A 14,670-nucleotide genomic window follows, 5' to 3' on the forward strand; every position below is an offset into this window, starting at 1 on the left:
CAGAGACTATGCCCAGCGCCCACCCACCCCGACCATTGAACCTTTACACAACGAAGCTAACATGTGATCTGTTGTAATATGAATCTTGTGAAATGTCTGCTCTTACTTACGTTAAAATGCCAATAAAATGTTATATTGAAAAAACGTCCCCAAATTTGATACATAAATGCTCATTACAATATGCGAACTCTACAATACAGGGGAGGAGGGTACAGCACTGAAGAGACCTGGTTGTCGTAAAGGGTTGAAAAGTGCTGCCGCCGGTCCTCTGCATTGATGCAGCAATCACATTTTTGGTCACCTTTTAATTCCTTTTCTGTTACCAGTTTCTAGAACAGAGCATCAATTTGAGTTTGTAAGGCATCATCCGGGGACCTCCATTTGTCTAACACATATAATTCTTTTTTTTCCCATGTATTCGCTTTTTGTCATCTGAGCGAGCCTGGCGCAGATTCAGTTTATCAACCCCCTCCTTTGCTACTGCACAATCAGTGATCTTCCTTTTTGCCACTCGACAGTCCTCATCGTACCACTCATCTTTGAGGATTGCCTTATCTCTTACCTTCCCCACAGGAGTGGAGATGACAACTAATGTACTCTCATTTAGCTCTCTATATGACTCTAGAATGGCCAAATAATTAATCTCATTACCACAAATCACCTCGATGGCACCAATAATTGAAGCATATATTGATGGTTTTTACTCATTTTCCATCACAGATTTACATCTGTGGCTGGCTATACCTAAAGCTATATTTAGGCTATTATGCAAATGTATGCAAAAAGGACGAGCATACTCGTCCTTGACACTTAAGGGGTTAAGGCACAATACTGTCGGGTAGTGGTCACTCTCTTTTCTATTCTGTACTTCAAAATCAATTACTCTTGACCAGTCTGCTGCTGAAATCCAATATAATCTAGGACTGTCGACCCATTGTGCCCGTTAAATGTTGTATTTTTGCTGGCTGATCCTTTTGGGTTCGCCCATTGCGGGCCCTTACATTTAGATTATATAGTAAACAGGCAGATTCTATTGCATGTTTATGGGTTCACACTGGGGGAGTTGCCACTATGTCAGGCATGTATGAACAAAGAAAAAGTTCCCAATTAGGGAACTTGTGTAGCGTGCACACTGCCTGGTGTCTGGAAAACCAGACCAATAACTTAGAGCACTGTTATAATCATATATTCCAGTTATGGTAATTATTCAACATTCACATTGAAACATGTGGTCTTTAGGAAATTGAAAAATGCAAAATGACCATTTATTATTTATTTATCAGAAAAATCTTCTTTTTATTCATGATGATGATGCAAAGAGGGCCCGACGCGTTTTGAGTGTCAATCACTCTTTATGGGTAACACCATTGGACTGATACTTATAACTAGACAGTGATCTGGCCGAAGAATTAGAACAAATCTTCATGAAACGCTCATGCTCTGCTAACCACTTTGTTGGTAAGATTAGAGACTTGTTCCATATTTACCTTAACCTAATTACTAACATATAAACATGCCAATTCACAGAGCATCTTTAGACTCTACAGCTTATGCAGCTCAGCATGAAGAATTTTAGTCCAACCTCTACACAGAGTTTTCCATATCACAAGGTCAGCAATCCATCCTTTCTTCTCTTATTGTATGTATTAGACACAAAGTTACTTTGTTATACCTTGAACAAATTGGCATATTTTGAGGTCTTTTTTTTTTAACTTAGACAAATATGAATTGTGCAACCTAGCAGGAATTGATTTGTATATTGAGACTCTCTTGAAAGATGCTATAGCATTGAATGTGGCTCTGAGAGCACTCTGCCAACAATACAGAAACAACATATCTTCATACACACATTTGGTCATCAGTGACGGATAGTATAAGTGATGAGTACTACGAGCCCATAAGTGCATTGTAACAATACTGTATACTCCATAGGCGGTTGGTGCAACTTGATTGGTTGGTGCGCAGCACGTGTGTCAGCTGGGCTCATCTGGGTGGGGTGGAGGTCAGGATGGATCTGCAATGTGCGATTGTTCTAGCTAATCTAAAATAAACAGTAATCTTTGACATACTATAACTAACGTAACACATAAAACTTATACTGTAATGCGGGTTTGCCTATAAATTGTGAGCAAACCTATACACATTCTTAACCTGGGCCTTTGTGGGGCATGGGTGCGGACATTCTTTTTGCCATTTGGCTTATCTGAGGGTTTCTGTCTGAGATTTATTCACCCTGGTGCCTCATGGTTTAAAGGAATATATTGATAGGTGTTAGTTCAAGAGGAATCTATGATCATACAGAATTAGTTATATTGGGGGCAATAAAGAGTGGTTCGTGGGGACGGGTCTAACATAACTGCTACATGAAAGGAGAATAGAGGGGAGAAAGGTTGTACAGGCAATAATTTCTAAAGGTGGGGGCTAAGGAGCAGGAGCAGGTTTGTGGAGTTGGATGAATACACAAGTCAAGATATGCCCCGGTCACACACAGGGCAGTGAGCTCAGAGGAAGAGAAAGGTTACAGTTTCTCACTCCTGGGCTTCCGTGAGAACTGGGCTGGTGTGGTGCAGACAGGGGAAGAGGTTGTGGAGGCTGTTGGAGCTGACTGTGCGCGACGCTGGGTGAGGGGAGAGGAGGCCTTTCATAGATCATTGTGCGGCCTAATACAAAAATGGAGTCTGATGTGGCGTAAAATAAAGTCTTAGTGTATCGTCCCATGGCTTCTTCCCAGTGTCATCACTGAAAGACAAGACAAGGGATGAGCAAATAGACTTATTTCATGCAGAATGTATAGGGGGGCATACAGACCATTCCTCCCTTACATCCCTCCCTTTCATTACTCCTAAAGTAACGAATAACCTTGGTTGTTAGTGCACCTACGTTCTTCTGCCTCCATTACCGCTTCATCCCAAGCTGGTGTTCCCTTTATTGGCATCCACGCCCTGCGCACTGATCTCAGGCTTTCACCCCTTCTTGCATATTCATCAAGGGCACAGGTCATATAAATGCACCTACCCTCTCCAGCTAAATCCACCCACACCTCCTTATACCATTCTGGTTCACGGGGTTCTTTGATAGTTGTGTGCCACAAATGATCCACTCTGTTCCCTGTGTTGTACACTGCTGCCATGCGGTATTTAGGCTCCTGGTTGTCCCTTGTTTGCACGTGCACGTCTTTTACACCATGAGGCACTTTGGTTGGGCTGCCCATTGTCACCATCATCATTACACTACTAGGCATGGACTTTGCACAGCATCGAACCCTTACCTGGCACACACACAAAATTAGCAGCAAAAATATCAGTAGCTTCATTGCAGTCCCAAACCAGGATGGTACCCAGTCAAAAACTATGTCTAGCCAATCACTTGGCTACACACCACATTATTTCTTCATCCTTTCTCTGAGATTATGTACTGCAGTTATCATGTGTGATAGTGTCCCATTGTAGGCGGCGGCAGAAGGCAAAAATGTGCAACATGCACTCCCGTTTTTTCGGAAAACACTGCCTTCCATTGCTGTAACGAGGTGTAGCACATAATGATTTTGCATGGTCATCAACCGTAAGGCTCTTAGTTCCACCTTGATGACGTTGACCCCTTCTTCAGTGTTGTTGGCTAGCTGTATCAGCTGCCAGCGCACGATCTGCAACCACTTGGCGTTTGCTCACGCCTGGATGCTTATTATGAGTGATGTAAAAAAAGTCTCTGCAGAATTGAAGAGTTTAAACTGGTAAGGTGTCTGTGCCAAAAGTCCAGAAGAGTCTTTAGAAATGTAATTTGATGCCCTGCTTTTGCGTGACATTCTGTCTTGTAGCTTATCCTCCGACAGCACATCATATGTGGGGGGTTCTTCGGTTGTTGACTGGGGTGCTGGATACATTCTTGCAGGCACCCTCTCCCCCTGGACATGGCTCTCTGAGATTACCATCAGGGCCGAATGCAGCGTGGCCAGGGCACAAGTACCTCTCCATGACAGTGGGAGGTGCAAGTATGCCTGTTTGCCGCATACCCAGTAATTGTCCATTAAAGTAGCTGTTCCTTTCTTCATGTCGGGGAGTATAAGTGTTTTGTTGCAATGTTTGTTTGCCCCCATGGGCACCATCCCCTCTCCGTGGAAACAAAGTTCATATTGCACTTCACGTTTGATCTTGATCGGCTTTGTAAGAGCTATTACCCATGTTAATTTGGTAACGTGCTGAGACGAGACCTGAGTGCATGTTTTTTTGACCCAATTGAATTTTTCTTCTGACAAGCCCTGCAGTGCTTCGGCTTTGCACATCACTGTTTCTTCTTGCCATTTGTTTTCTGCAAACATTGTCCCTTTTATGACAAAAAATGGTTCCTTCACGCACAGAACTCCTTGAGGCTTGCTGTGACAGGTTTTCTCGTTTTGGATCAGTTGTAGTGTTACCGTGTGTGCTTGGAAGGTACTTTGAATTCTACATAGTGCACGATGAATAAGACACGGGGCATCCGCTCTGGGGGTTTCTTGGGGTATTAAAACCTTAGGTGTTCCTGAGGCATGAGGTATCAGGGAACACACATAGCAACTCTCATTAGTTGCTTGTTTGCCCATGGTGCTCATCTCAGAGTACCACTTGTTAGACTGATCTGGGTGACAGGGATCTTACACTGCATCCAACCGCAGACCATGGTATGCATCATGCCTCTTTTGTTCCGCCCCCTTTTCCATCTCTTGCTCCTCCCTCGACCATTCTGCAGCTTCATTAATGTTTGATAATGGATGGGAAAAATGCCTAAATTCATTTTCTAATTTTGACCATACTCATATTGTCCATGCTGTGTAGTGAGGTGGGTGGGTGGGGTAGGTGTTTAAGGGCTGAAGTGCATGTAATCGCTGCGTGAGGTAGGTTGAACTGTCGTTTGTGAGTGAGCATGTGGCAGGATTAGTACATCAGCAATTAGATTGTCATCATTGTAATCATTAGATACATTTGTATCAGTATCCATCATTAACAGCTCATTCAGCAGGGCTTTCACTGTACGATTTTTGTGCAGGGAGGTAAGATTCGAGGAGACATTATGGGGCCCGATCAATTTCAACCCATCCCATACTAAGTGGGTTCCCTCTTGCACCAGTTTTGCCACCTTCCCCCTTCTTTTATGCCTTATAAAATAAAAGAAATTGACCAATACATTGCTAAACATAATAATATAGTCGAGAAAACTATGGCCACAAAATAGAGGCCACAGTTGTAGGAATACGCTCTAGTAGCGCTAACATTTCCCCTATTGCCATCTACATTTGTAGTGTTGTCATTGAGGGCCCTCGTTTCTGCCATTTTGTACCTACAGAGTGAAACACAAGGGTTTAAGTGCACTTTTCAGTTATGCAAAACATACCTTTTTTAGATTAGGAGGTCGAGAGGCTGTAGAGGTGGGCGAGTGCACACGTGAAAGATGTGGAGAGAGAGAGAAAGAGAGAGAGCCAGAGAGAAAGATGCATGCCTATATATATATATATATATATATATATATATATATATATATATATATATATATATATATATACATACATATATATATATACATATACAAACAATGTTCTATTTCATGTATGCATGAATAATCTGGCTGTACATTGATTTACACTTTTACATATTGCAGAACATTTCAAATATTTTTCTCATCATTCAATCTCATCAAGGCACAGCCACCTCCAGCCCATTTGGTTGTTCTCCTTCTGGTGTCTCGCTTTTCTATGCTTTCCTAACATCGGAAAGGTGTATCCAATATTTCAGACCCTTAACCTTCACCACAGAAGACAAGTGGTGGTCTTTGCTAGGTTATATACCTAATTGAAACAACGCTAAGGGCAAACAATACAACCAATTCTTTTTGTGTGTGTGGCATAACTTTGTCAATCTGCTTTTAAGGAGGCCGTTGCTTTTCTGGACAATCCCGTTTGTTAGCAGGTGGTAAATGGAACATACCTTGTGTTTAATCCCTAACATGGATGTTACTTCTTTAAAGAGGTAATTGACGAAGTGAGTTACATTGTCAGAGCATATGACATCACAAATGCCACAACATGGAGCCATTACCTAACAAAAAATGTTGCCATGCATTTCGCATCTGGGTGGGCACATAGTCCTGCTTCCACTCAACGTGAAAAAGGGCAGACCACCACAATTAAGTATCTTGCTCTATTGATTGCACCTTTCTCCCATATCTGCATAGTGTATATGCAGCTCACGGAAAGGTCCGATGAGGCGGGGCAGAATTCCCCGTAGTGTCTTGAGTGTGATTCAAGAATTATATGTTTGACACGTTACACATTCTACTGTCATTTTGGCCAGATGTTCCTGTAATTTTGGGACAAACCAATCTTCCTGGATGTCCGAGACTATGGGCTTCTTTCCGAGTTGGACGGTGCTGGTAAACCCTTACCGCCCAATTCCGAGTTCCGTTAGTGGGACCCGCAAAGGACGTGTGGTCTGACCTAAGGGACCAGGGTGCTAATAAGAGGCCTGCTATTTGCGGGCCCGTAATTAGCGCTTTCCCCATTCCCATTGAGCCCTATGGGAGCTCAAATGGGAATGGGGAATGGTCTACAGAATGGGGAATTACCGGGTCCTTCAAGGTCGGAATGACCCGTTAAGTCCCCATTCTGTCAGACCGGACCCGGGTTTGGAGGGAGCCATGGCGCTAATAGCGCCATGGCTGCCTCCAGTCTCGTAATGACCCCCTATGTGTTGCTTTGCAGTGTGTCCCGGATAATGTAACTGTTGGAATGCAAAGTGGAATAATTCTACAGGCATCACTACCTTTCCTGTACCCTCTTGGCGCCAAAGGAGATCAGTGGGTGACTGTGTGCAACCTCTCTTTGACCACATTTCTTGTTCCTCAAGTCGGGCCCTTTTTGCAGGTCAATTATCTGGGTTGTGGGCAGTGAGTTATATCCTGCTTTCGTTTCCTCTTGGACATTACCTTATAGCACATATTATGTTACTTGGGGCTTTTGAAAATAAGCTGCCTGTTTTGCAGCAGCAGCCGCTGCCGCGTTTCCTAATGAGATTACGTCACTGTTATTGGTATGGGCTTGGTATTTTACCAAAGCCACTACTGAAGGTTCTGCTAGTGCCTCTATTAGCTCATTTTAAAATTCTGCAACCTGCACTGGGGACCCCTCTGCCCTTCTGAAACCCCTCCTCCTCCACTTAGACAACCCGGCATGTACCTTTGTGGTTACATATGCCGAGTCTGAGTAAATTGTTACTACACAACCCTTTGCCGCGTGTAACGCTTCAATCAATGCCTCAAGTTCTGCAGCCTGCGCTGAATAATGCATGGGTAATCTTTTTTGCATGAGGATCTCATACTCCTGTTCCTCCAATCTTACCAACGCTGCACCCACATGCCTCTCCCCTGTGTCTGGGCAAATAGATGCTGACCCATCCACAAAGTACACTGCACCTTCCTCTAGGGCATTTTCATTTGCTTTGTGAATGTCTTCGCCCTCCCTCTCATATGCGGCACAAGGCAGAAAATAGAAAAGCACACAAGAGAAGGTAATGAAAAATACAGGACAAGGATGATAGCACACAAATGGGAGAAGGCAACAGGCAAGAGTAAGGGAAGGCAGAGCCCAGAGGGACTGGACTGAAGGGCACCAATGAGCATGCAACTGAAGGGAGCAGCAACATAAATTATCTGCAGGGGTGCAGTGCACGGTACGCTTTGCCATGGCAAATGACAATGTCAGGCCTATGATGTGTGCCTGGTGCGGTGTTGCGGTTGGACATACAGGGCATCCCCCACATGTCCTGCCATGCTATGCTGGGTGTGGAGTAGTGTGGGGAGTGCAACCACATACAGAGCCAAAGCTCCAGGTGTGGACTGCCAGCGTGAAAAGTATAGCGTGCGGTAGGCATGACAAAAACAAACATTCAAGCAATGACTCACCAGCCTCCCAACCCCATTTGTCCCTGAACCCATGCAGCCAGACCTGCTCACCTCATGCTAATGCAGTGAAAAACACCCCACAGAGTGAAATCCTCTGTTCCACCAACGGCATCTTGAACCTACCTCCACAAGGAACCCACCTGTCTCGCATCCACAGCATTCCACCTGAAACAAGATTGTAACCTTGCAAAGACATACATTGCATGAAAGTAAACAAACTGGACAGCCTTCACAACTGATCGTCATGGACCACCCAGTGTCAACAAACATTAAGTCCAAATAACAGAGCCTGAGCAACTACCAATCGAACAACATCAAAGATCATTGACAGAGAAATCACTGTCATTGGAGCAAATACATTTCAAATACGGCACGACATGCACACTCGAAACAGGTGTCAGTTAGCCCCAGCATGCATACACAAGTTGTTCCAGGCATACAAGTTCTGCACAACCACCATCAGCTGGCAGGTGTGCCTTTGGGGCACCCATGGATGCAGCGGAGGGAAAAAGACGCCAAGTCAGGAGGTGAAGGTCTGGGCAGTGGAAGTACAAGTGTGTGAGCTGATGTGAAGGATGACAGAAGGCAAAAGGGAGGCGACAGGATGTGATGAATTTGTAGCTGCAGAGTGGAGTGTGGGGAATTGTTGAGCAAGGAGGAGTTTGGCAGGTGGTGAAATGTGGAGAGAGATGGTGGTTATTACAATGGATGAGGGAAGAGAGATGGGGTGAATAAAGACAGAAAGAGAGGAAGAAAGGGCAGCATGGTGGGAGAGCTTTGAATGCCCATTGATTAAACAATAGCACATTTTGGGGGTGAAGAAGGAGAATAGGGTTAAGGGAGAAAGGCAGATTGAGAAACAAAGGCCACCTTTGAAAGGGCAATTTTCAGCTCCTCATCATAATATCAACATGATCAACACATCATGACATGTAAACCAGAAAGAGACCCATGGTTGCAGCATCCGCGCAAAGACGTGCATTCAACCACTACTCCAGACTCTGCACCACCCACCAACACCCTTGCTGGACACCACAGTTAATGGAAATGGCATCAATCTTCAGCTATTGTCTCACCCTACAGAAGACCACACACCCTGGACTAGACATTCACATGTAGGGGTTGGGGATCATAGGGTTCACTGGCAACATCTACAGGGACAGGAGATGAACAGAAGCTGGGGGTAGCAGATGATTTACCACATGCATGTGCCCACAATGTACACATACATACCGTGCAGTCACTCACAGTGTTGGATTAGAACAAAAAGTAATGGAAAAAAGATATATTTTACATTCTGGACAAGAGAACAAACAGCAAACACCAATGAACAAAAAGTGGCTAGAATGATGAACATGTAAAGGCCATCAGGGCTCCACATGTACAAACCAGTACAAAGCTAGATGCACCAAGTGTGGCAGACCTGTCCTGTGGAGTGTATGAACACAACTGGCCAGTTTGGCTGTTCCAGAGGCAAGTACATGAAGGGGAACAGTCTAGGTCTTGCTGATATGTGATATGTGTACTTGTAGGAGGCCAAATCATGTTAGCGGATAAGGGCGTGGAGTGGGCTCTGGCGCATGTCAAAGAGTAGTTTTGACAGGGAGTACACCTGCAGGACCCCTTAGGACACATTGGGTGGGGGAGAAGGGTGGCGGTAAGAAGACATCACAATGGTCAGTGAGGCAAGAGGTGAACAATCATAATGCAGAGTCCAGATGTACAGAGACATTAGGCAGTTTATGAGTATCTAGTTGTAGAATGTGGCAAACACTGCCAATGGCTGAAGTGTGATAAGTGTGGCCCATTCCCAAGAGTCAGTTTTTTTTCTCCAAAAGTGTTACCTGAAAACCAATGCACATGCATTAATGTTCAAGAGGACATACACACATATGCATGCATGTGAACCGCCACACATCTGCACTGACATTCTCTGTGACATAATGATTCCACTCTCTGAAAATCAAATATGACAATGCATGCAAAGATAGTGGTGCAAACTAAAACAGACGTTAACATGATTGACAATGCTCAACCTTACCTGCTGACAGAGCTGTCCTGATGTGATTCCCTCATCACCTCCACTGGAAACGGTTCCTCCACATATGTGAATGGAGGGCCAGTGGCCAGGAGAGGGCATGGGGACTAGGTAGGTGTAAGGGTGCAGGGTGAACCTCTCATGGAGTGCAGTCACTGGATGAATCAGGATCACTACAAGAACATGTGACATTGCATATCACCAGACATAGAAGCAAATCATGCATACAGCACATATGTTCAAAAAGTCTACCAACTGATTGTTACATGTACATGTGATTGCCACATGTCCACCCTGGATGGGGGAGGGTAGGGTGTGTGTACACGTCCAAAAACGTGGACTAAAAAATCCACACAAAAAAAAAAGAAGAGAAATACATCCCTCGTTCATGGACTTCACAGCAGAGATGGTTGTAGTGACGTGGGAATTCTGGGACCGTCATCATGCAGTGGATCATCAGGTGGTTGCGGGGGTGGCAGTGCATTCTGTTCATGCAGTGACAAAGCTTGGTCTTCATTGTCAGATAGAGTACAAAACCCAAGGAGGTTCACAAGTTCTACCTGAACCTTCCGTCCTGATGAAGATGGTATAACTAAAAACCCACTAAAACCGGTAGACCATTAATGTGGATGCATAAAAGTTGACAACACGCACCACGCCAAATAACTGAAAGATAGACTCATGAGTGGAAGCTCTCCCCCACTAACATTTCTCTTCTGTTGCTGACAATATATTTTGTCTTTTCTGATTTTCTAATTAGATTTTTCGGTTACGGGTGATAGTATTGAAAACAAAAGGATTGAATGCCTTTTGTTCGACAGTGAATTTTTTATGGGGGGGTCCCTTCAAACCCCCTGTTTTCTTTATTAAAAACATTTTTTTACCAACCCAAACTAAAAAAATATATAAATAAATAAATAAAAAAATCGACCCTTTTTTTCTTCAATACTTTTGCATTCGAGCAAAAGGTCATTCGATCCTTTTTTTTCGATCGTTTGACTGGACACCAATTTTTCTAATGTTTTTCTTATCTTTCCTTCTCACACGAACTAAAGAAAAAATAGTTTTGTGTCACGAGTTTTTAATACTGATTAATGTAACAGTAACAAATAAAAATCTCATAATAGACCAGTTGTGAAACGGAACCATTTTTAGAAGAAGTCCAGATAGGGACAGCCCTTCCCTGTCTTTCACCTAGATACGCGGCCCACCACTGCCGACTAGGGGCAGCACACCTACACATAGAGGGAAAGTTAGAGTCTGTGCAGGGACAGATATCTATTTGGTAGATTGATTCAATTCAATTAATGTTCCTCTCTCAATAAGTGTTTTCACTTAATTGGCAAGGGTCAACCGTGACACGGATGCATGCACCAGCACACCAAAGGTGGTAAGGTCATGATGCGCTTCTATCCGAATGGCCACAGAGTCTGTATGTGCGTTCACTTATGACAAATCGAGATGCTGGGACAGTGTCTGCCTCAAGGCGTCCATCTCATTGTGGAGGTGGATCCTTGTGGCTGATAGTTCATCATGCAATGATGCCCACAAGTTCTCCATCTCACAGCGATGGGACTTTTGAGATTCCAGCATCTCCTGCTTCAGAGTTTCTCTATGCACCTCAGGACCTACATGCAGGGAATCCTGCAGACAATTTAGATAAGTCTGTTAGCCCGTGATGTTGTCCTCCAGGCACAGTCGGGGGGAGAGACTTAAGGACCTTATCATCAGTTTCTCCAAAATATGCTGCTCCAATACTGTCTCCCAGCATGCACACATCCACCACATGTGAGGGGCCGATGGCGGTGTGATGCAAGAGACCAGGCCCGTTGCTGCAGGGCCCCTGTCATTGGCTGCAGGTCTGCAATCCTCCGTTGAACATCAGCCCCAGAATCTGACACCAACTCAAAGGAGGGAGATCTTGTAGGCATAACCACTGCAGACGTGGGGCTCACCACTGACTGGCCTTGTGAAGGCTGGTGCACTGTTGCAGACTCAATGGTCCCATCCGATCTGCCTCTTGGGGTGTTCACCTTCTCCCTCAGTGAGTGATCCACATCTGGTTCTGCATCCGAATCTGCAGAGTCAGAAGAATGAAGAGCATGGCTGATGATCGCCTGTAGCACCTGTGGATTCATGGCAAAGGACACCACAGCCTCCACTGGTGGACTGACAAACCACCTCCTCCTCCTTTTCCTCCTCCTCCTCCTCCGACCCCTCCTCCTCCTGCTCCTCGTCCTCCTCCTCTACATCAACGACAGACAACAACATGTTGAGTCATGTGTTTCCTGATAATAATAAAAAAACATGTGCTTTAAAGTGCATACAGATTTGAAATGGCTTTACATGCATACATCAGACATTGTGATGCCACAGATGTATGGCAATTGTCGATATACACCCATCCAACCCTCCACCTGGGGTCCTGTCCATACCGTTAATGTAGACATAGCCATACAAATGTGGCCTAATCATGAATTATGGGCCATGCAACAAGCATTGGAGTACACAACCCAGAAAGAAGTACTGCACATGGGGCACTGTAATTCTGAAGGCCAGCACATGGCATCAGTTAGCCAGCTTAACCCACATATTCTACCAAGAACAATATATGACAGATATTATGTGATTTTAACTATGTACTTGATTGCCATGTCATGTTAATTTCAACATGAATACTGTTCATACATTTAACTACATTGCCACATATGCCGCATGCTTGCGAAAGACAAACTGTGATGTCCATGGCAAAGTGCTCCAGTGTATGCATTGGGACATGGCCTACATGCATCCCCTCGCCATCAATATCCTCTCCATCCTACCAACATGCCAACCACTGTCAGATGTCTCCTAAATGTGACTGTGCATTTTGATTTGGACAGCAGGGTCCATTGTGTCATTGTGCAGACCGTAGTCCATGTACAGTCAATAATGTGATGTGTACCGCAATGATTAGTGCGCTGACCAAATCACAACCCTTTCAGTCAAGGCCTCCCTGTGCTGGGCCAAAATGTGAATATACATATGACTGTTACTGTCTGATGTGTCACATCAATGATGAAACCAAGTGTACCAGGTCCCGGAACTGGAGGCTTCCAGCCCTTTAAGATAAGTAGCAATACCCTCGAGATAGATGGGGATGCAGATTTTAATCAAACATCAATAATTTAGACGACACAAATAGCTTGGCAAAAGTTTGTCTGTTTTAATGCAAGTAATTAAAACAGGGAGTACAACAAACATCAGCAATCTCTTGATACTCAACTCTCTCCACATTTCATAAAAAAGCTGGGTTCTTAAACCCAAAATTGGTCATAGCTGACGTGCTGACCTGTGTCATTACCAACGTCATCCTACATGGCAAACTTCTAAAACCTATCGGGATGCGGGATTGGTTCTAAGCATAGGTGTTATATCTGTATAGAGTAATAAAAAGAGGTAATTGGATAGTCAACATCAGGTGGGGTGACTAAGCCTTCCCTACAAAATGGCCACTTTGAATGTCACTAAATGTAAATCGTCCCATTTGCTACGCAACCTATAGGACCCCCAACTACGTGGTCCTCTACAATTGGTTGGCTACTAACCCCTGTCAGTAACTTTCCACCTACATGAGCAGCACGCAGACTGAACAACCAGGTGCGGGTGAGCTTGTCTTGATACCAGCTTCCCACCAATTAAAAGTACACTACATCATCACCTCAATGGTTTAGTGTCAATTAGTGTTTTAAAGTTGGCCGTGAGTCTGTACTTTTCTCTGGGATTTTTTAAGGAGTATGGGTACTGTCTGGCTTCTATGCGTAGGTGTGATCTTCTCATGCATCCAACTTCCTTCCATCACGTGACTGGACACCATGATTTGAACCTTTTCATGTATTTGATTTTATTCTCCAATAGTCCTCTGATGTCTTTTGTTTTCACTTGACCTTCTTGAACAGGAGCTTCTGTTCTTTCACGTTAATTGTATCCAATGTCAGCCAATTCCTAGTTCTGATAAGACCTTGGCTTTCTGGGCTCAGCCAACTTCTTAGCTGCACTATATTCTGTTTAATTCAATTGCTTTTGTAACTGCAACACTGAATTGAGGCCTTCCTCGTTGCTCAAGACTGCTTTATACGTAATGGAGCATTCATTCTTTATTCAATCCATATGTATCTATGAGGTATATATGTATACATTGGTGCTTGCCTCTATCTATTCACTATTAAAAGCATGTGGCTAGCTTCGTGATTGCTTTGCTGCTTGCGTTTCATTCCATCTGTACACGTAAAAACATACAAAAAAAAGTTTCTTCATCAGGTTTGTGGCATAGGTTTCGTCATCTTGATCCCACAACGTCAATTACCCATGGTACTTCTTTGTTCTTCATAAATCGTCTGCTTTTCTTGTCTGGTTATCTTCTATATGGAGTCGATTCAGCTTTGTATGACGTCACCATTCATCCTGGTCATTAGGTTTCTTTGTTTCATCAGAAATCGCGTACAAATGGCCATCAGATTGTCTTGGATGTAGGTATGGTTTCCTCAATGGGTACTTTACTTCCCATATTCTCTTAGGTATAGATATTCTTATGGGTATTGCACAGAGTCGTTGCTCTTCTTCTTGCTTTCCTATTGGTGCAGTATACGTCACATACTTTGGTTCATACTTTTCAGTTAATGTAGGCGGTGTTGGTGGAGTGGGGGTACTTGGCTCCACCTCTGCAC

This window comes from Ambystoma mexicanum, chromosome 10 (genome assembly GCF_040938575.1).
Source record: "Ambystoma mexicanum isolate Mex_15411 chromosome 10, UKY_AmexF1_1, whole genome shotgun sequence".
Lineage (NCBI taxonomy): Eukaryota > Metazoa > Chordata > Amphibia > Caudata > Ambystomatidae > Ambystoma > Ambystoma mexicanum.